Raw genomic sequence first — 21,873 nt, forward strand, 5'->3', positions numbered from 1 at the left:
TGCAGTTAGGATTTCTAGTACTATGTTCTATGAAAGCGATTAAAGTGACATCCTTATCTTGTTCCTGATCTCAGAAGAAACGCTTTCAGTTTTTCACCATTGAGTATGATAGCTGTGGGTTTTACACATATAATCTTTATTATACTGAGATAGGTTCCCTCTAAACCCACTTTGTTGAAAGTTTTTTTTTTTTTTTTTTAATTTTTTTTTTTTTAATGTTTGTTTATTTTTGGGACAGAGAGAGACAGAGCATGAACGGGGGAGGGTCAGAGAGAGAGGGAGACACAGAATCGGAAACAGGCTCCAGGCTCTGAGCCATCAGCCCAGAGCCCGACGCGGGGCTCGAACTCACGGACCGCGAGATCGTGACCTGGCTGAAGTCGGACGCTTAACCGACTGCGCCACCCAGGCGCCTCGAAAGTTTTTATAATGAATAGATGTTGTATTTTGTGAAATGCTTTTTCTGCATCTGTTGAGATCATATGGCTTTTATTCCTCTTCTTAATGTGGTGTATCACATTGTTTTGCAAACATTGAACCACCCTTGTGATCTTGGAATAAATCGCACTTGATTGTGGTGAATGTTCCTTTCTGTATTGCTGAATGTAGTTTGCTAATACTTTGTGGAAGATTTTTGCATCTAGGTTCATCAGAGATATTGGCCTCTAGTCGTGTGTGTGTGTGTGTGTGTGTGTGTGTGTCTGTCTGTCTGTCTGTCAGCGGGGAGGGGGCTTTTGATAGTGTCTTTCTCTGGTTTGTCAGTATAATTCTGCCCTCATAGAATATATTTGGAAATTTTCCTTCCTCTTTTATCTTTAGAATAGTTTGGGGAGAATAGATATTAACTCTTGTTTAAATATTTGGTAGAATTCACCTGTTGAAGACATCTGGTCCTAGACTTGTTTTGGGGGAGTTTTTTGATTATCAATTCAATTTTGTTAGTAGTAAGTCCATTAAGACTTTCTATTTCTTTCTGATTCAGTTTTGGAGGATTGCATGTTTCCAGGAATTTATCCATTTCTTCTAAGTCCAATTTGTTGGCATATAATTTTTTGTAGTATTCTCCTACAATTGTTGGTATTTCTGTCATTTTTTCTCTTTTGCTTCTAATTTTTAGTTCTTTTTCTTTGAGTCTGGCTAAAAGTTTATCAATTTTGTCTTTTCAAAGAACTTGCTCTTGGTTTCATTTTTTTTCTATTTCTTTAGATCCTATTTAACTTATTTCTGTTCTGATAATTATTTCCTCTCTACTAATTTTTGGGCCTTGTTTATCTAGTTATTTTAGTGTAAGGTTACATTTTTTTTAACCTAGGATTTTTCTTGATTTTGTGGGGTTAGTTTGTAGGACTGCAAATTTTCCTCTTAGAACAGCTTCTGCTGCATCCCAAATATTTTGGACCACTGATGTTTTCATTTTCTTGTATCTCTAGGTATTTTACTTCCTCCTTGATTGTTCATTGACCCATTTCTTGTTAAGTTGTATTTTGTTTAACCTCCATGTATTTGTGTTTTTTTCCAGTCTTTTTTCTTGTGATTGATATCCCATCTTTGTGATCAGAAAAGATGCATGATATTTCCATCTCAAATTTATTGAGACTTCTTTTGTAGCCTAGCATGTGATCTTTCCTAGAGAATGTTTCATGTACACTTGAAAAGAACGTGTATTCTGTTGTTTGGGGACGGAATATTCTGTATATGTCAGTCAGGTCCATCTGGTCTAATGTGTCCTTCCTTCAAAGCCACTGAGATCTTTTTGATGTTCTGTTTGGATGTCCTATCCATTGATGTAAGTGAGATGACAAACTAATCTACTATTGTTGTATTATGGTCAACTTATCCTTCTGTTAATATTTGCTTTACGTATCTAGGTACTCTTATGTTGGATGCAAAGAATTTTACAAATCTTGTTCTATCCTCTTGATGAATTTGATGTCTTTATGTAGTGTTGATATTTTTCTCTTACTACAGTCTGTGGTTTAAAACCTATTTTGTCTGATAAGCATTGCTACCCCAACTTTTTGTTTTTTCCTTCAATGTGCATTGGATGTTTCTCCATCCCTTCAGTCTATGTGTTTTTAGGTCTGAAGTAAGTCTCTTGTAGTCTAGTCAGCATATAGATGGTTCTTATTTTTTTTTTTTTTATTTATTTTTTTTATTTTTTTTTTTCCACTCTATCATCTTATGTCTTTTGATTGGAGCATTTAGTCCATTTAGATTTAAAGTAATTATTATTAGTTATATACTGATTGCCATTTTGTTAATTTTTTTGTTTCTGGTTGTCTTTGTAATTCTTTTTTCTTTGGGTCTTTTCCATTGTGGTTTAAATGGCTTTCTTTGGTATTCTGTTTGGATTCCTTTCCCTTTATTTTGCATGTATCTATTATAGGTTTTTGACTTGGGTTCATCTATAACATGCTATGTGTTCAGCAGTCTCTATTAAGTTGATGGTTGCCTAACCTTGAACACATTCTAAAAGCAGTAATTTTTTACCCCCTTGCCATGTTTTATGTATGTCATATTTTATATCTTTATTTTGTGTCAATTGACTAATTTTTGTAGATCTTTCTACTTTGTGTTTTAACCTCTATATTGACTTTATAAGTGATTAATCTATTTTTATTTTTACTAAATGAGTAAAAAAAAATTTGAGATTTTTGAGATTTTTTTTTTCCTTTTTGTAATTTTCTTCTAGGTATGACCTGTTATCCCCTCCTAAAGAATTTCCTTTAACATTTCTTATAAGTCTGATTTAATGATGTAAACTTCTTTAACTTTTTTTGGTCTAAGAAACTCTTTTAATTCTGAATGAAGGATAAGGATAATCTTGCCAGCTAGAGTACTCTTGGTTGTGGGGTTTTGCTTTTGTTTTTGTTTTTCTCTTTCAGCACACTGAATATATCATGCCATTTCCTTCTAGCCTACAAGAGTTCTGCTGAAAAATAAGCTAATATACTGAAGTGCTTTCCTTGTATGTTACTTTTTCTTGCTGCTTTTAAGATTTTCTTTCTTGTTACTTTTGCCATTTTATTATGGGAACCTCCTTGTGTTCATCTTATTTAAAGGCTCTCTGTTTCCTGTACTTGGATTTCTGTTTCCTTTCTCAGATTAGGGACATTTTCAGCAATTATTTCTTCAAATACATTTTGTGTGCCCCTTCTCTCCTTTCTCCTTCTGTGATCCCTATAATGTGAATATTATTACTTGATGTCGTCAGAGTTCCCTTAAACTCTTGTCATTTTCTTTTTGCTGTTCAATTTGGTTGCTTTCCATTACCCTGTCTTTCAGGGTGCTGATTGTCCTTCTCTACCTTCTCATCTGCTGTTGATTGCCTCTCGTGTATCTTTCATTTGTTAGTCTTCATCTCTGACTGGTTCCTTTTTGTATTTCCTTTGTTGAAGTTCTCACTGAGTTCATTCATTGTTTTCTCAAGTCTGGTGAGTATCTTCTTGACCATTACTTTAGAACTCCCTATCGAGCACATTGCTTATCTTCATTTAGCCCTTTTGCTGTGATTTTGTCTTTTATTTTTTACCTATTCCTATGTCTCCTTGTTTTGTTTATTTTCTCCTATGTATTAGGTAGATTAACTGTGCCTCCTGGTCTTGGAAGTAGGGGCCTTGTATAGAAGGGGTCCTGGGGATCTTGGGTGGCTAAGTAGGCTAAGCATCTGACTCTTGATTTCAGTTCAGGTCATGATCTTGCAGTTGTGGGGTCAGGCCCACATCAGGCTCCATGCTGAGTGTGGAGCCTGCTTAGGATTCTGTCTCTGTCCCTCTCCCCTGCTCAAAATAAATAAGTAAACATTAAAAAAATAGAAGAAGTCCTGTGGTGTCCTGTAGTAAAATCCACCCCTTCATCCCTACCTCCTGACCAGAACCTTGTGCTCCACGGGTGATGGTTTTGTGGGCTGCCTTCACCCTCCCATAGTGGCTGAGCCAAATTTACTGAGGGCTTGTTGGTGGGTGAGAGCTGGATGCAGTGACCAGTTCTGTGTGCTCTTGGTGCACTAGACAGGGTTTTAAAAGCCTGGCTGCGGTCACCATGAGCTCACTGGTGGGTTTGGCTGGCACTCAGGCTAGATGTCTACAGTTAGCCTCTGCCACAGCTACTGGTATCCTGAAGAACCTGGCTTATTCCCCGTGTTGCCTGCTAAGAGGTCAGGCTGCAGGAACTGCACACACACTGATAGGTAAGGTTATCTCCCTTCTTCCCCAGGGCAGGACTCACTATGGAGTGGCATTGGTCCTGTTTCAGACTGCATGCTGGATGTATGAAGGCCACTTTGAAGGGATTTCTGTCAAGGTTATATGGGTTGGATGAGATGGGTCTGCAGGAGAATGTTGAAATAGGGCATAGAGTGCTAGTAACATAGATTAAAAGTGTTAGAATTGGCTCCTGCAAGCATCTGGATACCTAGGCTTAGGGGGTTGCAAAAAAAAAAAAAATCACCCTCCAGTACTTTTGTTCTTGAAGAACTTTCCTGTAGTACCCTGCGCCTATGGCACATGTTCTAAATATTTATGAAAAAATCTCCATCCAGGTGGTTTTCAAACTGTTGCTTCTCTGCTGTGTCTTGGGACTATCTACTCAGTGTGCTGGCTCTTTAAGGATGGGGACTCCATTTTCTATCATCCTTTGCCTCTTCTGGAGTTAAGATGAACCAATTTCAAAGCCAGGTGCTATAAGGACTCCTCTTCCCAGTGTGGGTCCCTAGGGCTAGGAGTGTCCTGTGTGGAGATTGATCCTCTTGCTCCTCTGTGTTTGTGATGTCCTTCCTGTTTGTGGTTAGTCACTCGGGATTTAGTTCCTGACCATGTCTCCATCCCTCCTACCCATTTAGATATGGCTTTGTCTCTACAACTAGCTGTGGAAAATCTGTTCTGCCATTCTTTACATCCTTTTCAGTTTCATACATGTGTTTGTTGACTTGGTATGTCCATGGGACCAAGAGTGTTCAAAATCGTACTATCCTACCATCTTCCAGAAAAATCTTGTGTCAATTTCTCTGTTCTTTAACACTCCACTCCTTGTATCCTCCATTATCAGGTCATAAGTAATATTTTGGCCAACTGCAGAGTAATGTTGCAAGATCTCCTAGTAACCACAATTTTGTAGACCAAATTCTTTTTTTTGTTGTTGTTTATCTTGAGAGAGGGAGAGGACACATGGGGGAGGGACATAGGGAGAGAGAGAATCCCAAGCAGGCTCCACACTCAGCACAGATCCTGACACAAGGGCTCAGTCCCACAACCATGAGATCATGACCTGAGCTGATATCAAGAGTTAGATGCTTAACTGACTAGAGCTACCCTGGTATCCCACAAATTCTTAGTTTAAATGGGTTGGCTGAAGAGAAATCATGTACTTAACTATTTCAGAAGTATTGGTACTTAAAATAAGAATAAAAAACAATCAGAACAACCACAGTAACAAAGCTTTTCAAAAGCAAGTGAGGAAGGGACTGAGGTATATAAAAATGATACCCTTAAACACAATATTTATCTTATGTCCTTTCTCCCACCTACATTTGAATGACTCTGGTATCAGAGTGACTTACCAATATTGGAAAGAAAACCTCAAATGTTTGACAGGATAGGCATGCGCGCGCGCGCGCACACACACACACACACACACACACACACACACACCATCGAGGAAGACCACAGATAGGCAGAAATAATGAAAAGGCAAAGAACTGTGTGTACTTCAGCCTGTAGGCAGAAATGGAATTTGGATAATAAAAGAACGTGCATTGAGATTGGGTATTTGGGGAATAGAGAGGCTATGTAAACAGGAAGAAAAATGGCAGTAATGGAACAGTTTATTAGGCTTTGGGAAAAACAGGTGAAAATATGTTTGAGAATTTGAAGAGCTTTTGATAAGCTTAATGAAACAACACATAAACCGCTCCTTGCCAAACTTTCAAAATAGCATCTAAGCTGGAAATCTTCCTTTGGATATTGGGGAGTTGAGCTGCAAATTGAGTTTGGCCTCAAGTCCAAGATGAATCTCCAAAGAAAGATGTTAACTATTTTTTGGCTTGTTTATAGAATATATCCTCATTTCCCTCATTTGATAGAGATTTCTTTCTTTAACTAAAATTAGCAATGTACAGAAAGAATGGGGAAAATTTCATTCTTTAATATAATTCCTTGTTCCTTTTCCATACATCTCTGCTGTCTTACATGACTTTGCTATGCTGTAAATCAAGAATTGAGGCACTTGAACAGATTATGGGAACTAGAACAGAAGTTGTGAAGCCAAGACTTACCTTTTGAGGTCAGACCAACAATCAAGTCAACTCAGTTTATCAGTTCATTAAGTTATAGGACTTCATTTAACAGATATTACGAAGTGACTCATACAGGCCAAGTAAGGCTAGATGCTGGGAGAGCAATAGAAAATGAAACGGAAATACTCCCTTCCCTTACAGGCTAAATATTTTACCAGGGAAGTCATCCAGTAATTAAAAGAGCATATTATTATTCTTAATATAACAAGTACAGCTCTAAGGGGAGGGCATAAAAAGGGGATATAACTTAATGCAATGGGAAGAAGGTGAGAAAGCCTCCTGAGAGATAAAATAGTAAGAGCGGAAGGGAAAAGGTGGGGGATTGGGACTGGGCATCGGTTATAGGAGTGTTTCAGGGAGAGGGAATTCAATTTGTAAATTTTTGAAGGAAAAGGTACTGATTTAGAAGACTAAACATGAGTGGAGTGGAGTCAGTCCCTCCCTAAGAAGTGCTGATAAGGGAGGGGCACCTGGGTGGCTCAGTCTGTTGAGTCTGACTCTTGGTTTTGGCTGAGGTCGTGATCTCAGGATTGTGAGATCAAGCTCCTGTGCGGGGCATGGTGTCTGCTTAAGATTCTCTCCCTCATCCTCTACCCTCTCCCAGCCCTGCTTGTACTCTCTCTCTCTCTCTGCCTCTCAAAAAAAAAAAAAAAAAAAAAATATATATATATATATATATATATATATATATATATATATATATATATATATAGTATATACCTATGTATTATTATTTTAAAAAGTATTGATAGGGAGTTCCAAGAAAAGAGAGTTTATGGCAGAACTGTGAGGAACATACATGTCTAAAGATGATAAACAAAAAGGTAAGATAAAAGCAGGAAAATGTGATCTAACAGAAACAAAATAATGTTGGAATCATGTGGGTGGATAGGAAAAGGTGTGGCACAAGGGAGTTCCTTTGGGGTGATGAGACAATTCCATGACTTGATTTTAGTGGTAGTTATGTGAGACATGTATAGAAAGTAAAATTGCATAAAACTACACACAAATAAAGCATTTAAAATCTGAATCAGGTATGCAGTGTAGTTAGTAGTATTCCAGGGTCAGTTTGCTAATTTTGATATTGTACAATTACATAAAATAATGCCATGCAGAGAAGCTCTAGGTATAGTATACAAGGAGCTCTATGTACTTTGCAACTTCCTGTAAGTCTGCAATTCAAATAATAAATTTGAAAGCTGGGAAGAAGGGCATGATTTATAGTGCTTAACAAAGTGAAGAAGAAAATAAGAGGTTTATTAGGTTAAGCCTCAAGGAGGTTGGCTATCTTTGAAAAAGCAGTTTCAGCTGTGTAGTGGGCTGGAAACTACACTGGGGAAGTGGAATTCAGAGTTACAAGTGAACAAATGTAAACAGCATGAGCAAATTTATTCAAGGCCACTTTATGAAGAAATGAGGTAAGGAGCTTGGGGCGCCTGGGAGGCTCAATTGGTTAAGCGTCTGACTTCAGCTCAGGTCATGATCTCATGGTCTGTGAATTCGAGCCCATGTTGGGCTCTGTGCTGACAGCTCGGAGCCTGGAGCCTGCTTCCAATTCTCTGTCTCCCTCTCTCACTGCCCCTCCCCCACTCAGGCTCTGTCTCTCAAAAAATGAATAAACGTTATAAAAAAAAAAAGGCGGGGGGGATAAAGTTAATTTTGAGGCTACATGTGATGAGGGGAAGACTTCATGTTGTTTTTTTGTTCTGTTCTGTTTTTAAAGACTTGAATATATGTTTCTTCTTGGTTCCTTCATTTTACTGTCAACATGTAAGAAATTTTTGGGGAGTACATTTTGGGTATTAGACATCTTGAAGTATAAGTTTTTTCAAGTGTAATTTTATCAATTCAATATTTTTGTCAAGTAAAATATTTTTATCATACAATCTGATTTCTTTATTAAATCTAGTTTCTTTATTAGCCTCTAGCTTTGGAATTTGCTTTAGAATGTACCTTTCACACATAGATGATTTATTTAGTTTCGTTAGATTTCCTATAATACAGAAATGTAGAGTGTTTTTAAAAAAAAATCTGGGAATTTTTAAATTCACAAATAAAATTAGAAACCTGAGATGTTGAAAAAAAAAAAAAAAACATTTCCTTTAGGTTTATTTAGTTTAAGCCTCTGATATTTGATACATAGATTTGTGCTTGAGATAAATTGATACTTTGAATCTGAAAATTCTTATTCAACTTTCTTGCTCATCTGCTTTCTAAAAAGGCCTAATTTTATAATAGTGGCTGGAAAGCTCACTTGCAGCAGCCTTCCTTGAAGCCAGAAAATTCAAATTTTGACCAAAAAGATACATACTAAGAAGAGTCAACTTCTTTTACCAAAATAGCAAAAGTGCTAGGGGAAAGCCCTTTTCCTTTTTACTGTGCCTAAATGACTAGAGTTGCTGTAGCCATTTTGCAATCGTGGGCATAGTTATGTAAAGTTCCTCAGAAAACCTACCAGAGCAGAAATCTAACAGGAGGCTGCTTGTAACCTCCTGGAGCATCTACCTCAGCCTACACTACTGACTTCGAGACTTTTTGCTATGTGAGCTGGATCAAGACTTTAATGTGAGTTGTTTTCTGTTACTTGTGTTCCAAAACACAATGATACAGGGTGCAACTCTATTTTTCTTCCATAAACATAGCCAGTTGTCTTACTTGTATGTTAATTGCTCATTCCTTTCCTAAATGAGTAAATTAAGACACTATTCTTAACATAGATTACTTTCCTAAACTCTTCCCTTCTATTTTTAAGCTAATACTGTATCAATTTTACCCTCAGATCTTTATAGTTTGTTTTTATGCAAGGCATGATAGCTTATACATATCTTTTAAAAATACATTTCTGGGCTTTTCTTGGACATTTTTTTCCATATTAAACAATAAAAATACAACAATAAAAATATATTTGGTTGTAGATCAATTTGTAATTACATTTAAAAAATGTCAAGTTTGGAGGTCCTGATGGGTTTATAATTTTGAGACATTACAATTGGCTTTTACTCTCTCAAAAATATTAAAAAAAATAATTGAAAAAAGGGGGGGGCGCCTGGGTGGTTCAGTGGGTAAAGTGTCCGACTTAGGCTCAGGTCATGATCTCACGGCTTGTGAGTTCGAGCCCTGCATCAGGCTCTGCTGACCGCTCAGAGCCCTGCTTCAGATTCTGTGTCTCCCTCTCTCTCTGCTCCTCCCCCACTCATGCTTTCTCTCTCTCTCTCTCTCTCTCTCTCTCTCTCTCTCTCCTCTCTCTCCCCCCCCTCAAAAAATAAACACTAAAAAAAAATTAAAAAAACAGAATTAGCTGTTACAGGGTGGATCCTGTGTCTTAGAACCCAAGAATGTGTTATCTTTTCATTTAATTTTTTTTCTTCTGTTCTAGGTTCTTTGAAATGAATTCTTATCTGCTTGATATAAATCTGATGCCTCCCTTGTCAAAGTCAATATTTTATAGCTGTCCATTTTCTAACTATTTTTTCCAATTTCCATTGTAAAATGTTCACCCCGTTGATATATAGATATATTAAACATACTTGACAAATTCTATTGAAGTTTCTACCTATATTGTCATATGGTTAATCTAAAGAGAGCTAACAATTTGTTTCCAATATGTGAGACATATTTACTTAATGTTCTCATTGGACATTCCAATAAAATGTTAAATAGCTATGGTGTGTGTTGGCATGCTTGTTTAGCTTCTAGTTTCAATGGAAATAACTTTTCCTTAGATTTTTCTTATTTTTAGAATAAGGAAAAAGAGAATCTTAAGAGAGAAACTCTACACCCAGCATGGATGCCAACATGGGGCTCGATATCATGACCTGAGCTGAATCCAGAGTTGGATGCTTAACTCACTGAGCCACGCAGGCGTTTCTTAGAATGATATTTTCTATTGGTGTCTTAAAATACATCATTATCTAAACTATAGGCTAGTTATTAAAGATTTTATTTATATTCTAGAATAACAGGCTGACTTTTCTCAAATCATTTCTAAATCTTTGATAAGAATACATGAGTATTACTCATTTTTTTCAACATTATAAGAGTCAAATGACATTATACATGCAAAACTTGGGAAGTATTAAAAGTTAATCCTACTTGAAACTCAATAGCAACAAATTTGAAACACTAAAAGAAATGGATGATTTTCTCCTAAAAATGTGAATTATGGTAATGTTACCGTAGAACAAGTACCAAACTTAAAAATTCCATAATCTTACTGGAGAACATAAAACTAAAGATCTCCATTGTGACAACAAAGAAAACTCTAGAATCAGGAAAATCATATGAGTTCTATCATTTTAATAGAACATACATTTTCATCATAGGAAAAAAATGGAAATCTTTCTAATCATTTTACAAAACCAGAACAAATTTATTTTTTTTAATTTTTTTTTTCAACGTTTATTTTTGGGACCGAGAGAGACAGAGCATGTACGGGGGAGGGGCAGAGAGAGAGGGAGACACAGAATCGGAAACAGGCTCCAGGCTCTGAGCCATCAGCCCAGAGCCCCACGCGGGGCTCGAACTCACGGACCGCGAGATCGTGACCTGGCTGAAGTTGGACGCTTAACCCACTGCGCCACCCAGGAGCCCCAAAACCAGAACAAATTTAATACCAAAATCTGACAAGATTGACCAATAAGTTAAAAAAAAAAAAATCAAACATTACTATAAAAGCAGAAAAATCTTTAAAAAAAATCTTAGCAAATAGAATCAATGTGACAAAATGTTGTCTATTAATATAGAATTGTTCTAGAAAGATAATAAGTATTCAGTCTTCAGAATACTAGCATAATTCAATAAATTGATGAATCATGTGTAGATTAGGTTAATAAATACCTACAAACTTGACAGTTCTATAACTAGAGACCTTCCTCTTCATCAGATCAGCCGTCTTGTGAAGACATGCCAATGGTCAGAAAAAAAAATGGTAACATATGAATCGGTGCAAGTAGTTCTTTTGATTGAGAATGTCCCTAAAATGCATAATTACTGAACTTGAACCCATGTGAAGGCTCAAGATAGGTTTTCAAAAACATGTGTAACAATTCCAGAAGTAGAAGGTTTTCATTTAAAGCAGCAGAGGTCAGGAGCTGGAGTGCCAGGATTGAGACCCAGTTCTTTCATTAACAAGCAGTGTGAGCCCAGACAAATTACTAAACCTGTCTATATCCGTTTCTCCATATAAAAAAAAAAAACTAATACAGTTCCCATCTCATTCAGTCATTTGCAAGAGTTACGTGAATTAGTATGAAGATTTCTTAGGATCGTGTGAGGCTCATGCTGTTTTAACGATTACCACTATCATCAGCACTACTTCCACTAACCCAGTGATTCCCAACTTGCAATCAAGTTTGAGTACCTTGATATACAGAAAGAGCACTCAGCAGCTAGCATGATGAATAGTATATCCCTGAAAACATTCAACTTTCAGGTCTTATATAAAAAAAAAAAAAAGTCCCTAGTGAGGAATGGATCTAGGAAACGGTATCTTGAAAATAGAAAAAAAAAAAGTTTTGGAAGGAATAAGAGATGATGAAACATAGAACCCATTCTAATTAAGTGACTTGCTGGCATCTCAATCTACACATCTATGCCACAAAACTGGTCATTTTTGGATATCCTGCAAACATTGAACTTCTGAATCCTGCATTATAGTCTCTCTCCTATCCTGGTTATCCACAAGGCTTTGACTGTGACAGCTGAACAGATTTCATTTTCCTTCTGCTCTTGACTTCATGAATGAATGTAAGCATCATGAGTATGTACACCCTTGATTTAAATTGAATGATTGGATTAGAGTTTCACTATAACTTGTGATTTTATAGCCTTTTTAACTGTCAAATAATATTCAACGTCCTTAGGGTCACTACCATGATAGCAGACCTTAAATAAGAATAGGTGCTTGGCCACGGGGAGTCGATCTGTTTCAGCATATGGGGAATCTGTAGAATTTTGAAGTCAAAAGAGATTTGAATCTTATGTAATCTAGGAGTTGGTTTTAGAGAGCAACCAATCTCATGTCTCTGTTGTTTTCCTTTAGGATACTAACCTAACCATCATTCACATGATTCAAGACTAACCTCATGGGGTTGCACCTTGTTCCCTAAATACCATACCCCTACTCAGTGTTCCTCCCCCCACCCGATTTTTAAATCTCTTCAATGCTTTTGCTGATGCTGACTTATTTTCTTTACTTTTCTACCTTATTGATCAACTGTTCTTGTTTATATAGTAGCTAGTCAAAACGTATTAGTAGTTTATTGGCTTTGTTCTATGTATATCACCCTTCTTTAAAAAAAAAAAAATAAAGGAAAGTGATCTGTTTGGCTTTTAACTCAGACTGGAAAGAAATGCAGACAAGTATGACATTTAAAGACTAAGTATTTTTAGGATACCAAAACATATCTTAAAACACATGGACAGTTAGGGGTGCTTGGGTGGCTCTGTTGGTTGAGGGTCTTACCCTTGATTTTGGCTCAGGTCATGATCCCAGGATTATGAGATTAATCTCCATGTCTGCCTCCACAGTGTGTGGAGCCTGCTTAAGATTTTCTCTCTCTCCCTCGCTTCCACTTGTGTTCCCTCTCTCTAAAATAAATATAAAAAATTAAAAAAAAAACCTGGACATTAAAAAATCTCCTAGGCTGATAGGCACATTTTATATCTGTTAAAACTTTGGACAGTGTCAACCATTGGAATTAGAAAATTAATCAGGGGCTCCTGGATGGCTCAGTCAGGTAAGCATCTGACTTCAGCTCAGGTCATGATCTCACAGTTAGTGAGTTTGAGCCCCGCATCGGGCTCCGTGCTGACAGCTCAGAGCCTGAAGCCTGCTTTGGATTCTGTCTCTCCCTTCCTCTCTCTCTCTGCTTCTCTCCTGCTTGCTCTCTGTCTCAAAAATAACCACTAAAAAATTAAAAAAAAATTTTGGCTCTACTACTTATGACTTTCAGGATCATAGTAATATATCTTAACCTGCCTAAGCTTCAGTTGCCTCTTCAATGTAATGGAGGTACTAACATGATTCCTTTATTCCTAGGATTAATGAAATAAGCACTCTAATTTCTTGGCACAATGGCTTGTACCATACACATTCTAGGCTGCAGCTCTTTCTGCCCTGCTTTATCAGTCTCCACTCTTCAGCTACTTTTACATCTTTCAGAAAGATGCTGAAATCTTTCATCTGCTGATTATTTGGTTCTTCTTGTTGAATATTTATCCCTTATTTATTTTGTCATTATAATGGAGTCTCAGGAGTAAGAAATGATAAATGGGTGTTGAGCCTGTCTTTCTAGAGAAGCTATTCCAATACAAATTTAATGTTACTGTATAGATTAACCTTTGCTAAATCTGTGAATGATAAACATCCAATACTTACAGCAGCTCTGTAAATTGGGTAGTATTCTCATTCATAGTTTTAACTGACTTATAATTTGATTAAGTGAACTGATAAATTCAAGAATGAAGATTCAAGCCCATGTCTTTAATTGTACAAAATCCATGCTATACCTATCCTTTGAAACAGAGGACACGTCAATAGCCTAAATGAAATGTAAGATTATTTCAGCAGTTAGTAAGTTATAACAATAAAATATTCCTCAAAATACTACGCATTTCTTTTTCTACTTATAAGAAATGCTTATAAAGATAGGAAAGAATCACACAATAATGTGTGGCTTTTTGTTTATTGCACATCACCAATGAGTTTCCCATTACTAAATCTAGTCAATTATTCTCATATTTTTGTCCTAAATAAAACATTTGGCACATTTGATTATTCCTTCCATCAAGAAATACCTTTTTTACTTCGGGTTCATTTGGTCACATTCTCATTTTCTCCCTTGTTAATACACGTCCTCAGTCTTTATTAAGATTAGAGGCCCTTAGAATTCAGTCTTGAGACAACTTCTGTCTTCAGTTATAATCCCTCTAGGGGACTCACTTAATCTCCATGTATATTTCACGTCTTGCTGATGATTTGAAAATTCATTTCGCCAGCTTGCCTTCTCCCCTGAAATCCATCCTTCTTTATCCAACTACCTACTGGATGACCTCTCAACTTCTAATAGAAAGTCTGGACATCTCCAACTTAATGTGTTTAAAATGAAATCTTCTGATACTGTTTTACTTGTAATTTCCTATATCAATTACGGACAACACTATCCTCCAGTGGCTCAAGCAAGTCTTCCTTTCTTTCACCCATATGCTAGATTCTTTTCATTAATTCTACCTTCAAAATGTATCTAGAACCAGCAACTACTCACCATCTCCATCACTCCTGCTCTGCTTGCAAGCACTATTATCTCTGCCATTGATTAATGCAATAGACTCGACTCGTCTTTCTAATCCCACCTTTGTCTCTGGAGAGTCTATTCTCAACACCCCCACCCCCATTAAAAGATATAGCAGGTCATGTCATACCAATCCTTAGAAACCTCCGATGACATCCCATTTATTTCAGAGTAAATGTGAAATCCTTATAATGGTGTTTATCTTGACATAATTTACTGAAATTCTTTCCCTGCTCTCTCTGCTCTACTTAGCTGCATCTTGAGCTTACCAGGAATACTCCAAACTTGAAACTTTGCACTTGTGTTCTCTTCACTTGGAATGATATCTTTCCAAATGTTGGCAGGAATTACTGCCTCTGCTTATTCAAATCTTTGTTTACCTCTCCCTTCTCATGAATCCTATCTAGGCCATCCTATTTATTGCAGCCTCTCTCACAATGCTCCCATCTCCCCTTATTTGTTCTTTAGAATTTATCATCTATTGTACTATGTAATAACGTATTTTGGTTTCTTGATTCTCTAACCCTTTCCCCACTTCACCTGGTAGACGTATTCTCGGCAACAGTGACTTTTATAGTAGATTCAATTAAAGAATGTTGAATGAATTGAGCATCCCATGGGACTCCAGGTTTTTAATTGTTACTGTTTAGGACCTATACATGAAAACATGAAGTATACTGACTTAAAATATTTTCTTTTGATAAGACTGCACCTAAAACACAGGGCTCAATACCTCTAACTTTGCATTAAAACTATTTTCCAATGTTTGACATTCTTAAATATACCAAATCCCTAAGAGTAGTTTCAAAAGACATAATGTTGTAAATGTGAAAGAGAAGACATAATATAAATACATTTGTTGGCTTAAATGTATAAAAAAATACTAGACATAACCATTTTTCCCCTTTTACTTCATAAAAGGCTACTCCCTTGAGAACATAAAACAAAAAACCCCAAAACTCACTCCAAAATAGGTCAACAAGTTCATTGTCCTTCAAGACCATTCTATAGCTAATGCTCTAGCCTTTAAAATTGGCTGCTCAATTTGCCACTTTAAGAATCGTGAACATCTGCCTGCCTGATACCCTCCCCCAAGTCCAGCAGGTGAGCCAGCTTCCTAAACAGCAAGCCTTGCTCTAATGAACAGAAGTTATATTCCCCAAGATGTTCATTTGGCAGGGCTATTGGGCTGTTCTCAGCAATTCTCCAAACTTGCACTTCACACTTCTTTAGTTCTGAAGAGGAAAAAGGGGAAAAAAAAACTTCAGTATTTTTCAATAGCAAAATAAAAAATGTCATAGCATTGAGTGTCTACAAAATGAATTTCTAAGGGCTCTTGCCAGCTTATGGGAACAAATCATCCAAAAAATATACCACTCTGAATTCTATACATGGTTAAGTACTTTCAGTTCTCTGTAATGTTTAGGCTACCTTAAAAAAAAAATTGTCCCAATTTTGGGCTTATTGTTGATTCAAAGCTATTTCAGAGAATCTGATTTTGCTTGGATGAACTCTAAGAGTTTGACTCAAATAAAAGATAGATGTCTTCCTGATTCTGCTTGATGTATTTTAGGTGAATAATTTACACATACCTTTAAAGTTACTACTTTAACACTTCTTCCAATAAATATTGGAATATTTATTGCTAAATAAAAAAATTAAAAAAATATTGCTAAATATTTAATGCTCACCAAAATTAGTCTTTCTTAGTTAAATGGGTGACTAAAGCAATGGCAAGTGAGACGTAATTAGTACAACCCAATGTGAGAAGTTGTAAAGTAGCAGTAATGGAAAGGAGGGAGGCGGAAGTTGCTGTTAGGAAAAGAAAAAAAAATCCTGTTACCTAAGCCTCCTATTAAGGAAGTTGAATGGGAAAGGACAAGAAGTTTAGGCATCTGGGAGAGTGTTGACCAAGATAGAGACACATGAAACGACATAAGGTATTAGATTTTCCATTGGTGGATGAACCTACTTTTGTGACATTTTCTGAGTACAGTCAGTGCATTTTCATGATTCAACTGCTCAGAAGTATACTTCTTCCTTCCTTTTCTGCTAAATCATCTTTCTATTTTATGAAGTTCAGATATTTTAGGTCTGTGGATAGTATGTATCAGTCATAATATTTAGTAAAAAAACTTCGGAACTTGCATTTGAAAGAAAGTTAATTACCCAGCATTTTAGAACTGAGGAGTTTGTCCTTATATTCCAAGCTATATTTCCAAAAAATTTACCCTGGCAATTTTGTTTACATCATTAGTGCTCTGGAAACTATATTTTAGAAATAAAATATTCCCAGAATTAAAAGTACATAGTTTTAAAAGGTGATACTTTCTAATACAAAACCTAAAGGAATAATCTTACATCCTCAGATAATCTTCCATCATTTGAAAGTTTTGAGTCATTAGTTTTTGTCATCTTGAGAAATCCCTTAAGGTCTTTGATAAGTTCGTAGAAAATAATTGTAAGAGTTGGTACTGATTTAAAAAAAATATTCTCTTCATAGGGAGAAATCAACACCAATATGTATTAGTCTATATATTCTCTACATATAGTCTATATATTCATCAATCAGGGTCCCTTCTCGAGAAGTCACCTGCCTAGGTGAAGTGATAACAGAGCTGAAGTAATAAAAAAGAAGCACTTTTTTATTTTTTATTTTTTTTATTGTTTTAAAGAAGCACTTTGGTACCTGAACATTTACCTTAAAATATATTCCACCAAAGTTTAAAAAAAAAAATTAAAGTTTTGTTTTTTTTTATTTTCAAGAGAGAGACAGAACACCAGTGGGGAAGGGGCAGAGAGAGAGAGAGAGGGAGACACAGAATCGGAAGCAGGCTCCAGGCTTTGAGCTGTCAGCACAGAGCCCAACATGGGGTTAGAACTCTGGAACCATGTGATGGTGACTTGAGCCAAAGTCAGACACTTAACTGAGCCACCCAGGTGCCCCATCCACCAAAGTTTTATAACTGAGAACATAGGTACCTCATTTAATTTTTTAATAAATGATTCCTTTCTGTGAATGATTGAAGAATTCTAAAACTGGTAGTGTTCTTATTGAACATAAGGAATATGGTCAAGGGAGGAAAAGGAAGAAATTTGGCTAGCAAGGGTTAACAGAGAATCTTAAAGTGATCAATACTCAAAATATAGCAGTTTTTTTTCTGCATAAATGAACTAGGTCCATCTGGTCCTCTAGTCCAAATCACCATGGGGGTGGGTGGGTGGGTGGGTGTGTGTGTGTGTGTGTGTGTGTGTGTGTGCGCGCGCGCACATGTCAGGGACAGAGATGGGTAGGTAATGGAGTGGAGAAGCACTTTCCGAAAAAGAGACAAACTGAGAAGTATAATAAAAAGCTTTAAAGATGTTATTTCACTTTTCTTTATTCATGTATGCATTGATCTACTTCTTAACTTTTGAACAAACCATACTCAAATCTAAGCAAATAAGCAAGAAATAAAGTCAGTATCTTAGTGGAAATTTTCCTTTCTTTACAAGATACCCCATCTAAGATGATAGATGATTCATGCTAGATTTTTTTTCCTAAAAAGATAAATCTAGCTTTAGCTTTTTCAGTATATAGCATGCCTCAGCCATACGTAACAAAAAGACCAAGTCAGGTAACTTCATGATAATAGCCTTATTCTTTTGTCCAATGACTTTGGAAGTATTGGCTTAAAGGTAGTCATGAGTCCTAAAAGGTAAACTGAGATGTATTAAAATTTACAAGAGTTTATTTGAACATACTTCAGTTTGAATTGGTATGGCCAAACCAAAAGTGGTTAGGAGTGTTCCAGTAATGGGAGCTTAGGGGAGAAGTTTTTATAGAGAAGATGGGGAAGCAAAGCAAGGGATATTTGATTAGCCATTGTTAAGCAGTTGCCTTACTTGTGAAAGACTAGTTGACAGTTTGTGACTGGTTATTCTTATTTTTTAATTTGAATTCTAATATAGTTAGCATATAGTGCTATATTAATTTCAGGTGTACAATATAGTGATTCAACATTTCTATGCATTACTCAGTGCTCATTAAGATGAATGTATTCTTAATCTCCTTCACCTATTTCACCCATCTCCCCACCCACTTACCCTCTGATAACCATCAGTTCATTCTCTACAGTTGAGTATATTTTTTGGTTTCTTTTTTTCTGTTTTGTTTCAATGAAATCATATGGTTTTTGTCTTTATCTGACTTATTTCACTTAGTAGTATACTCTCTATCGCCATCCATATTGTTGAGAATGGCAAGATTTCATTCTTTTGTATGTCTAATACTCCATTGTATGTATAGGTAGGTATGTGTATATATCTTCTTTTTCCACATCTTTATTCATCTATCCGTGAATATCAGCAACTCCATTGAGTTCCTTTCATATTTTGGCTATTGCAAATACTGCAAGAAACATAGGGGTGCATATATCTTTTAGATTTAGTATTTTTGTATTCTCTGGGTAAATACTCAGTATGGAGTTACTAGATCATATATTTCTATTTTTAACTTTTTGAGGAGCCTCCATACTGTTTGCATTCCCACCCACAGTACACAAGTGTTCCTTTTTTCCACAGCTTTAGCAACATTTGTTTTTTCTGTTGTTGGTTTTAGTCAGTGGGACAAGTGTGAAGTGATATCTCATTGTGGTTTTGATTTGCATTTCTCTGATGATGAGTGATGTTGAGCTTCTTCTCATTTGTCTGTTGACCATTTGTAGGTCGTCTTGAGAGAAATATTTGTTCATGTCTTCTGCCCATTTTTTATTGGATTTTTTGGGTGTTTTATAAGTTCTTGATAAATTTTGGATACTAGTCCTTTATTAGATATGTCATTTACAAATATCTTTTTCCATTCAGTAGGTTTTTTTGTTGATTGTTTCCTTTGCTGCACAGAGGTTCTTTTTATTCTGATGTAGTCCCAAACTACTACTACTGTTTTTGTTTCCATTGCCTCAGGAGACATATTTAGGAAAATGTTGCCAGTGTCAGAGAAATTACTGTAGCCCATGCTATCTCCTAGGATTTTTCTGGTTTCATGTCTCATGTTTAGGTCTTTATTTTTTTAATGTTTATTTTTGAGAGAGAGACAGTGCATGAGCAGGGGAGGGGCACAGAGAGCAGGAGATGAGACACAGAATCTGAGGCAGACTCCAGGCTCTGAGGTGTGAGCACAGAGCCTGACACGTGGCTCAAACCCATGGACCATGAGCTCATGACCTGAGCTGAAGTAGGATGCTCAACCGACTGAGCCACCCAAGGTGCCCCTCATATTTAGGTCTTTAATACATATTGATTTTATTTTTGTGTAGAGTGTGAGAAAATGGTCAAGTTTCATTCTTCTGCATTTTGCATTTGTCTAGTTTTTCCCAACCCCATTTGTTGAAGAGACTGTCTTTTTCCCGTTGCACATTCTTTCCTCCTTTGTTAATTGACCACAAAATTGTGAGTTCTGGGTTCTCTGTTCTGTTCCCTTTATCTATGTGTATATTTCTGTACTAATAACACACTGTTTTGATTACTACAGCTTTGTAGTGTATCTTAGTATCTGGGATTGTGAAATCTTCAGTTTTGTTTTTCTTTTTCAAGATTCCTTTGGCCATTTGGGGACCTTTATGGTTCTGTACAAGTTTAAAATTATTTATTCTAGTTGTGTGAAAAATGTTGCTATGTTCATAGTGCTTAAATCTACAGATTGCTTTGGGTAGAATGGACATTTTAACAATACTTGTTCTCTCGGTCATAAGCATGAGACGTCTATTTGTGTCACCTTCAATTTCTTTCATCAGTATTATTAATAGTTTTCAGAGTACAGACCTTCCAAATCCTTGGTTAAGTTTATTCCTAGATATTTTGTTTTTGGTGTAATTTTAAATGGGATTGTTTTCTTAATTTCTCTTTGTGCTTATTTATTACTAGTGTATAGAAATGCAATCTATTTCTGCATATTAATTTTGTTTCCTGCAACCTTACTGAATTCATTTATCAGTTCTAGTAGTTTTTTGGTGGATTCTTTAGGGTATTCTTTATTAGGCCATGTGCAAATAGTGATAGTTTTTCTATTTCCTTACCAATTTGGATGCCTTTTTTTTCTCGTCTGAATGCTGTGGCTAGGACTTCCAGTAACATGTTGAATAAAGGTGGTGAGAGTGGACAGCCTTGTCTTGTTCCTGATCTTAGGGGGAAAGCTCTGTTTTTTACCATTGTGTATGATATTAGCTGCTGGCTTTTCATATATGACCTTTGTTGTGTTGAGGTGTGTTTCCCTAAACTTACTTTGTTAAGGGATTTTATCATGAACGAATGCTGTACTTTAGCCAAGAGCTTGTTCTGTATCTATTTAGGTGATCATATAGTTTTCTTTCTCTTGTTGATGTTATATGTCACATTGATTTGTGAATAATGAACCAACTTTTTATCCCAGGAATAAATCCCACTTGATTGTGGTGAATGCCTTCTCAATGTATTGTTGTATTCAGTTAATATTTTTTTGGGGGGGGGGATTTTTGCAGGTATGTTTATCAAAGATATTATCCTGTAGTTCTCCTTTTATTGTAGTGTCTTAATAGGGTTTTGATATAAGGGTAATAGAATGAATTTGGAAGATTTCCTTTCTCTATTTTTCTGGAATAGTTTGAAAAGAACAGGTATTGATTTTTCTTTAAATGTTTGGTAGAATTTACCTGTGAAGCTGTCTGGTCCTGGGCTTTTACTTTTATTTGCTTTGTTTTTTTTTTTTTTTTTTTTTTTTTTTTTTTTTTTACCGATTTGATTTCTTTGCTGGTAATTGGTCTGTTCAAATTTTCCATTTATTCCTGATTCAGCTTTGGGATGTTATGTTTCTGGGAATTTATCCTTATCTTCCAGGTTGTCTGATTTGTTGGCATTATAACTTTTTATAATCTCATAATTCTTTGTATTTTTGTGGTGTCACTTCTCCTTTCATTTCTGATTTTGAATCCTGTTTTTGTTTTGTTTTTGTTTTGTTTATTGAGTCTGGCTAAAGGTTCATAATTCTGTTGATCTTTTCAAAGCAGCAGCTCCTGGGTTCATTGATCTGTTCTATTTATTTTTTCTCTATGTCATGTATTTCTGCTTGAATCTTTGTTTCCTTCTACTGGATTTGGATTTTATTATTTTAGCCCCTTAAGATGTAGGGGGTTAGGTTGTTGGAGAATTTTCTTCCTGAGGTAGGCCTGTATTGGTATAAACTTTGCTCTTAGAACTGCTTTTGCTGAAAACCAAATATTTTGGACCATTGCATTTTCATTTTCATTTGTCTCCATGTATTCTTTGAGGTCTTGG

This window comes from Leopardus geoffroyi, chromosome B2, assembly GCF_018350155.1.
Source record: "Leopardus geoffroyi isolate Oge1 chromosome B2, O.geoffroyi_Oge1_pat1.0, whole genome shotgun sequence".
NCBI classification, from domain to species: Eukaryota; Metazoa; Chordata; class Mammalia; order Carnivora; family Felidae; genus Leopardus; species Leopardus geoffroyi.